The following is an 8,192-nucleotide window of genomic DNA, read 5'->3' as shown; positions in this document are numbered from 1 at the left end:
TTGGCGTTTGGAGCGGAACCCCGGAAGCTCAAGTACCTGCGGTTTTGCAACAAACGCCGCCACAGCGGCAGATTTGGTCTGATTCAAAGTGACCCCTTCCGTGACCACTCTAACTCCTGAGGCAGAACAATAAATTAAGGTTTTTTTTTTAATTTTTTTTAAATATTTATTTATTTATTATGTATACAACATTCTGTCTGTGTGTATGCCTTCAGGCCAGATGAGGGCACCAGACCTCATTACAGATGGTTGTGAGCCACCATGTGGTTGCTGGGACTTGAACTCAGGACCTCTGGAATAGCAGGCAATGCTCTTAACCGCTGAGCCATCTCTCCAGCCCTAAATTAAGGTTTTGAGTTGTTTGAGACCGGCTCTCCACGTGGACTCAAGTGGACTCTTTCGCCACCACTGGCAGGAACCGGTCATTGCAGGTAAAAAAAAAATTCTTTTATAAATAAAATGTCTGAAAACGTTACAATTCAGACTTGAATGTACCATGTAGGAGATTTTACAAGAGGTGTCTAGCACCCCACATCTATGGATCTTTCTGGGATTCGTAGTTTTCCTTGGTACTATGTGGTTTGATAATAGAAATATGATAAAGTCTTTAAGAGACGAATTCAGGATTCTTAAGGCAGAAGTTGAACGTTTAAAAACTATTGAGAATGACAACAATCTTCTCAAGAAACAGTTTGAAGTTCTCCAGGAAGAGAACAGATCTTTGTTTAACATGACTTGGTTAACTGAGAAAAATTTAGAACAGGTACAGGCTGATGTTAAGGAGAAATTCAATACTATGGAAGAAGGAACAGCTGATTTGAATCGTAAGCTTCAGTAGTCCCTTTCTGTAGGAACTGAAACATTAACTGAGAGAATCAAAACTGCTGAATGTGACAATTGAATTTTGTCTAAAGCTTATGACAGACTGGCGGAAAGAAAGTCAATACAAGAAGGAACGGTTTATGCGATAAAAATTATATCCAAAGATGAGAAGTTATCTCTAATGGACAAACTTCATACTTTAGAATCCTCGATGAAGTCTTTGGAACGTAATTCTGGATAGGAGATACAGACATTGCAGAAGGCAATGGTGAATAGAATTGAAAAGACTGAGGAATTTCTAAATTCGGATGAAGAAGAGCAATGGGTAGAAAGGCAAATTTTAACTACATCTATGGGTAAATCCCTCCGGGACATTTTCCACAAAGCTCTACCTACAGCTCTACCTGCCTTTCCAGTAGTAACAACAGAGAAGGTGGTTGGTTCCAGAAACCCTAGGGTCATCAAGGAAGATACATGAGAGCCTGTCTGTATGAATGATCTCAAAGAAATTAAATAGGCTGTCATGACTTCTGGGATGCACACCTCTTTTGTTAAAGAGATGCTAAAATCTTGGGCCACAACAAGCAGAGCAACCCTTTTGGACTGGCTTCAGCTGAGCTCTGCGGTACTTGAGAGTGGACCGCAATTGAAATGGAAATGCTTATTCAGGCAAGAGGCTAGACTTTAAGAACAACAGGAAAAAGGGAAGGGAACTGACATTTCCCTAGATAAAATTCTAGGTGAAGGGCTCTTTTCCGGCCCTCAGGAACAAGCTAATTTGGATGAAAACACACTCTCCATGTGTACTACAGCAGCCTTAAGGGCTTGGGACAGGGTACAAGATCCAGGACAGAGAATGGAATCATTTGTCAGAGAGAACCCTTTAGTGACTTTTTACAAAGACTAACTAAGGCTGTACAAATAGGGATATCTGACCCAGAAGCAAGACGTATAATGATTGAGTCTTTGGCTTATGAAAATGCAAATGTGGAATGCAGAAAGATTTTGGGGCCTTTAAAGCTCAGATCAGCGCCCTTGGAAGAATGGGTCTTGCATACACTGAATGTTGATACATTTGACTATGGCACTGAAGCATGGGTAGAAGCAATTTGTGTAGGGTATACCTACACAAATAAAGACGGATAATGGTCCTGCTTATGTCTCTAGGAAAATGAAACGGTTTTTTGACTATTACAATATCAAGCATGTTACAGGTATACCATACAATCCTACAGGTCAAGCAGTCATAGAAAGATCAAATCGAACTATAAAGGATATGTTGAACAAACAGAAAGGGGTGGAAAACACCCCCAGAAATAGGGGTACATAATGCTTTGTTAACCTTGAATTTTCTCAATGCTAATGAGAAGGGAACAAAGGCTGCAGAAAGACATTGGATAATGGAAAAGTCTACTGAACTAAATCAACCGGTTTATTTCAAGGATGTGCTGACCTCACAATGGAAGCCAGGAGATGTGCTGCGTTGGGGAAGGGGTTTTGCTCTTGTCTTCAAAGGTGAGGAAAAATTGTGGATACCATCAAAATTAATAAAGTTTCGGTTTGAAGAAGAGAAGCTATGTGGAAAAGATGAATAATTCATTCATAAGGATGGCAAACATATTGATGGTAAGAAGTACAGTTAGGTTGGGGGCAGGGTTCTTTTCTTATCTCCACAGGAAAATACTCATCTTCAAAGAATTTATGGGACCCTGAATATTTAATTACTGATGGATGGACATATTCTGTAAATATCAAATATATATATATATATATATATATATATATATATGTCTTATTAAACTTTTCTTTATAAATATGTAGAGCTGGTTTTGGAGTTGGACTATGGCTCAGTCCCTCTTCAATCCCAAGCCTGTTGATAAGAGGTATTTCAGAGTTTCTGTCTCAGGTCAGGAGCCATAAAATGGGACAGAATAATTATATACTTGATAAACTTTCTTTGCCTTTCCTCATATCTGTGCCTTTCTTTATATGTCAGTGTATGTCTTTGTTGTTAATGTTTAAACTTCCCATAACAAGCAACAAATTTTCCTACAGTAATCTTTGAAGTTTCCAGGATGAAGATGGGACCCCCACAACGTCACCTCAATCTGGTTTTTATGACGTCATGAATATTTTTTTTTAAGCGCTAATATTAGACCTGTTTTTTGGTACCAACTGCACGAGACAATTTCGAATGGTACACATTTTTCACAACACTCTGGCCGGACCTTCTCAAAACACTCAGAGCCTAGTTATAATTTTCTTAGGTCAAAGGTTAATTTGGGAATTTTACCATCATTTGCTTTCACAGAAGAACGTCGCCCCCATGTCAGCTAGAAGCAATCTTAGAGGATGACATTCCCTCTCCCAACAGAGTTTCCCCGCAGGGTTAGGGACATCTTTTAATGGTTGGTTTAGGGTTGAGGGGATGGGGAGATATTTTATGGAATTAGGGGTATATTTAAAAAGGGGGGGGGGTTAACTGGTTTGATGGGATGATTGGTATTAGTGAATTACTGTTTTTAGAAAATTGTATTGGTACTGTTTCCTGTATATTGATATACTGAATATTGAATTTGAGTGTTCCTACCTCTATTTTTGTACAAGAGTATGCTTGATACATCTACCATATTACAATGTACATTTCTACCTCTGATACTATTTATATATTAACATTGTTTACATTTGATATGTAATGACATTGTTTACAGTTGAAGATCATTGTCTTCATATATTGCACAGTTGTTTATTCTTTTAGTCTTCAAGTTAGATAGGTATTGAGAATTATATGTTTGTCATATTTATTTTTAGGTTAATCAGGATACATAGAGATTATATTTAGTATAGATAGTATAATCTACAGCTTCTTCGAAGAGCTGTAGAAAATGGCCTTTAATCTAACCTAGAATTCTGTACCAACGAGACACAATTACTCCTGGCAACGGCACTCTACTCCCGAGAGAACGTTGAGCACCAAAGACACTCCACTGGGAGCTTGTCTTCTTGGCAGAACTGGCCTTTGGGTTAAGAAAAGCCCATACCTCAACTTCTGAAAAAGATACAGAATATCCCTAAGTGGATGAAACAGGATTGTCTTATACTGCCAAGACAGGGTAGGATAGTTCTAAGAAACTTCCTTGCCTTTAATAATGGTATGTCATTTTATGTTAGGCCTTAGCCAAAGTTGGTTGACTCAACCTTGCGAACAAGAGTTTGGGTGATTGCCCAGGTAGTCAGTTGTCTCTGTCAATTGTTGGACATTTTGGATATCTTTTGTTTGTTAAGTAATATTTATTCCCTCCTCAGATCTTTGACAGAGTTGTAGATTATATAATTGTAGTTATTCTCTACATTTATACTCCTTGAGATAGAATGTCTATCAAAACTTTTGTTCTCAATATTGTTTGTTATATTTATTATTTGTTATAGTTGTATTTGGTTTAGTTCTGTCTTATTTAGACAAAAGGGGGAGATGTAGGGTTAAGCCCAGCCTTAGGGGGCGTGTCCGCCTCGGGCGAATGTTTACCTATAAATCTGCGGGGCGTGCATGCAGCCGACTCTTCTGCTTCCTGTTCTCCGAGGGAACCGTGGTACTGTAAGTCTAATTTCCCCATTAAAGCTGTGTATATATTTTACAATCTGTTTGCATTCATTTATGCCGTTACAAGAGGCCACAGGACTGAATCCCTACATCTTTTTACAGAAGTATGTGTACGAATATATGCTGTGTGCAGTTTCCTACAGAAGCCACAAGTGGGCACTTGATCCCCTGAAACTAGAATTGTAGATGGTTGTGAGCCACCACATGGGTGCTAGGAACCAAACTCAGGTCTTCTGAACTAACAATAACCACAGCAGATCTTAACAGCTTGAGCTATCTCTCCAGGTCCCCTAAGAAAAACAAAACAAAAAAGTAATGCAGGGCTAGGTATGGTGAATCAGACTTAATCCCACCACCCAGGAGGCAAAGATGGGCAGATCTATGTAACAAGTTACAGGACAATCAAGACTACATAGACTATGTCTAAAAATAATACCATGGAGCTAGCAGGATAGCTCAAAGTGGCAAACCTAACAAATGTGTTTGTCCCTCTGACACATGGCAGAAGAGCGCTAACTCCCCAAAGTTGTCCTCTGGCATCTCCAAGTGCACTGTGACATAGTTGTCCACACACATTTGCACACACAAATAAAACTAACATGTAACCCAGCATTTGTACTACTGAACATTTATTCATGAGAAACAAAAACTTAACACTTAAATAAAACTGCCACACAAATGTACAACACCAATGTGTATAATCAAAAAGCTGAATAATTCAGATTGTCTTTCTACAAGTGAATAACTGTATATGTATATCATATAAGCCCCCCTCTCTTTACCCGAGCCCTGAAAACCAGTGATCCCTGGAACAACTTGGATGAAGTAAGAGAACTTACCTGGTAAAAATCTTATACCTGATTTCTACTCACATACTCTCCAAAGTTTCGTGCCTGGGCCTCTGTGGGCACACGCTTGTGGCACATCTGTGGCACACACCAACAACACATAAAGATCTTTGGAAAATGGTCATCAATGCATTGATAGGAAAAGAACAGTGTGTTAACAAATATTGTAGTTATCACTCTCTGACTTAACAGGTCAATAATCCTTTACTTTTTTAGCAAACAATCATGAGACACAGGGAAAACAGGAGTGATTCCTTCACCAACAGAGTTCAGATGAAAAAGTGCTACACGAGTTCTAATTGTTCTTAATAAGAAAAATCCAGAGCCAGATATCAGGGCAAATGCTGAAAGATGAGAGAACAAAGGAGGCAGCCACAGCCAATTCTCACCTTGCGAACTCCTGGAGCTCTTGTATCCCCTAGCTGTATCAATTCCTATTTGTCAGTACAGACCTCCAGGCCTCTAGGGTTAACTAGTGGCTAGCTCTGCTCTCTCATCTTCAGGTGAGCTTTGTTAGAGCACAAACAAAAAGATAACCACACACACACACACACACACACACACACACAAAAAAAAAAAACCCTCAAAATTAAGACATGTAGCACACAGAATTGATACATAATTTACTTGTTTCCCTATTTTGTGGGGAGGAGGTGGGTAGGCTCATGGGAGCCACAGCAGGTCAAAACTCTGAAGTCAGCTCTCTGTTTCCACCATCAGAATTGGCAGTGGCAGCCCTGTAAATTCCCTTTCTTTAATTGTATATTGGTGTTCTGCTCTCATGTAGGTCTGTGTACCTACCACATGTGTGTAGTAATATGAGCGGCGGGGCTGCATCCCCAGCACCCTGGCTAGCTTATGCTCCGAAATAACAACACACAAACTGTATTCATTTAAACACTGCTTGGCCCTTTAGCTCTAGCCCTTACAGGCTAATTCTCACATCCCGATCAACCCATCTCTAATAATCTGTGAGCACCGGTCTTACCGGGAAAGGTTCAGCATGTCTAACCTGGCGGCTTGCTTCATCACGTGCATCTGCCCGGGAGAGCGGAGCATGGCATCTCTCTGAGGCATCTGCTCCAGAGAGGAGAGCTGTGGAGTCTGAGCTCACTTCCTCTTCCTCCCAGCGTTCTGTTCTGTTTACTCCTCCCACCTATCTTCTAACCAATGAGGGCCAAGCAGTTTCGTTTTATTTAACCAATGACCTTCCTCCATCACATGTGTACAGTGTTCATGAGCCCAGAAGAGAGCGCTGGGTCCTCTGGAACTGGAGTTACTCGTGACTGTAAGCCATGGTGCTGGGAACTGAACCCAGGTCCTCTGCAAGAACAGCCAGTGCTCTTAACCACTGAGCCATCTCGCCAGCACAAATCCCTAAAGGGAACGTGATTCTTTAAAAGATTTTGCTTTCAAACTCACCAGGCATGTTGAAAAGCCCCTCTCCCCACACTATCTTGCTGCTCCTGTACATTTTTTTAAATCTGCTAGCCTTGGCCAAACAACAAGGGAGGCAACAGTTTACAGCGTGTCCAGCCTTTGGACACTGTACCACACAGCATTGCCATCTGCAGCATTTACACTTGAAAACTGTGCAATAGAGTTTACACCCACACCCACCCAGAAAATCATATTTTAAGTAACTTTTATTATTTTTGTGTTGGGGCACATTGATAGCTACCCTAGACCACAGACTGGATATGCCTGGTAGACAAGGAATAAGAAAAGCCTACAAAATATGCATACAGCCCATTTATTATCAAATGCAATGATTTCCCAACAGAAGACCTGTGTGTAAAGATCATCCTCAACAGACCTGACATTCCCAGCATAACCAAAGCAGTGGTAATAACAAAATGTTGCACAGTATTAACTACTAATTTTTCAAGTATCAGCTTGCCATCTCTTGTTTTTGCTAGACCCTTATTCTTAGATTGTAATCTGTCTCCTTCTCTTGTAATGCACTAGTCACGCCATCTCAAATCGATGTATAGAAACCCTCTACTGAGAACTTCTCTCTTTGCCACACTACAATTCTCCTCTCTTCAGCAGCCCTAGTATTGGGGTCACCTGTGGGCATCACTACACCAGCACTCACTTTAATTGAGCTTTGCCTGTTGCATCACTGCCACAACCTATGCACTAACCACACCTGCATTGCCCTGGATCTGCCCCCACTCACCTGCTCTTCACTTCCAGCTAAGACATGATCATTTGGGGCTGGAGAGAGAGCTCAGAGGTGAAGAGCACTGGCTGTTCTTCCAGGGATCTTGAGTTCAATTCCCAGCAACCACACGGTGGCTCACAACATCAATAATTAGATCTGGTGCCCTCTTCTGGCATGTAGGCATACATGCAGACAGAACACTGGATATATAAAATCTTAAAAAAAAAAAAAAAAAAAAGACATGATCATTTGGAGTTAGCAGAGAAGTAACAGATTAGGATGGTTTCCTTCACGTCATGTTTACATGGATGAGTATTTTACACAACTTTAAATGATAAAAGATCCAGAACTAGAGCTTTCTCTTTTAAATACTTCAATTTATTGTGAGCATGTGTGTGAACATGCACCACAGCATCCTTGGGAGCCGGGACCAGTGTCTGAGGACAACTTTCAGGAGTCAGTTATCTTCTTCCCTTCGTAGGTACAGGAATTGAACTCAGGTTGTCAAGCCTGGGGGTAAACATCTTATTGGCCCAAGATTTGTATCCTTTTTAAAAAGGTTCTGAATGTTTAGTATGCAAAATTGTCTTTGATTAGACTACAAAAAAATGTCTAACTATTTTCCAAACTATTTTCAAATACCAAAGACAAAAAAAGTACTCTAACCTGGAAGGCACTCCTGGAAGCTGCTATAAATTATTTTAGCCTTTGCTGTCTTTTCCAATGTTTCCCCTCACCACATAAAATGAAATTT

Source organism: Microtus oregoni, unplaced genomic scaffold, assembly GCF_018167655.1.
Source record: "Microtus oregoni isolate MIOR12 unplaced genomic scaffold, Mior012 000040F_ref0000088, whole genome shotgun sequence".
Classification (NCBI taxonomy): domain Eukaryota; kingdom Metazoa; phylum Chordata; class Mammalia; order Rodentia; family Cricetidae; genus Microtus; species Microtus oregoni.
Note: the sequence above shows the minus strand (reverse complement) of the source record.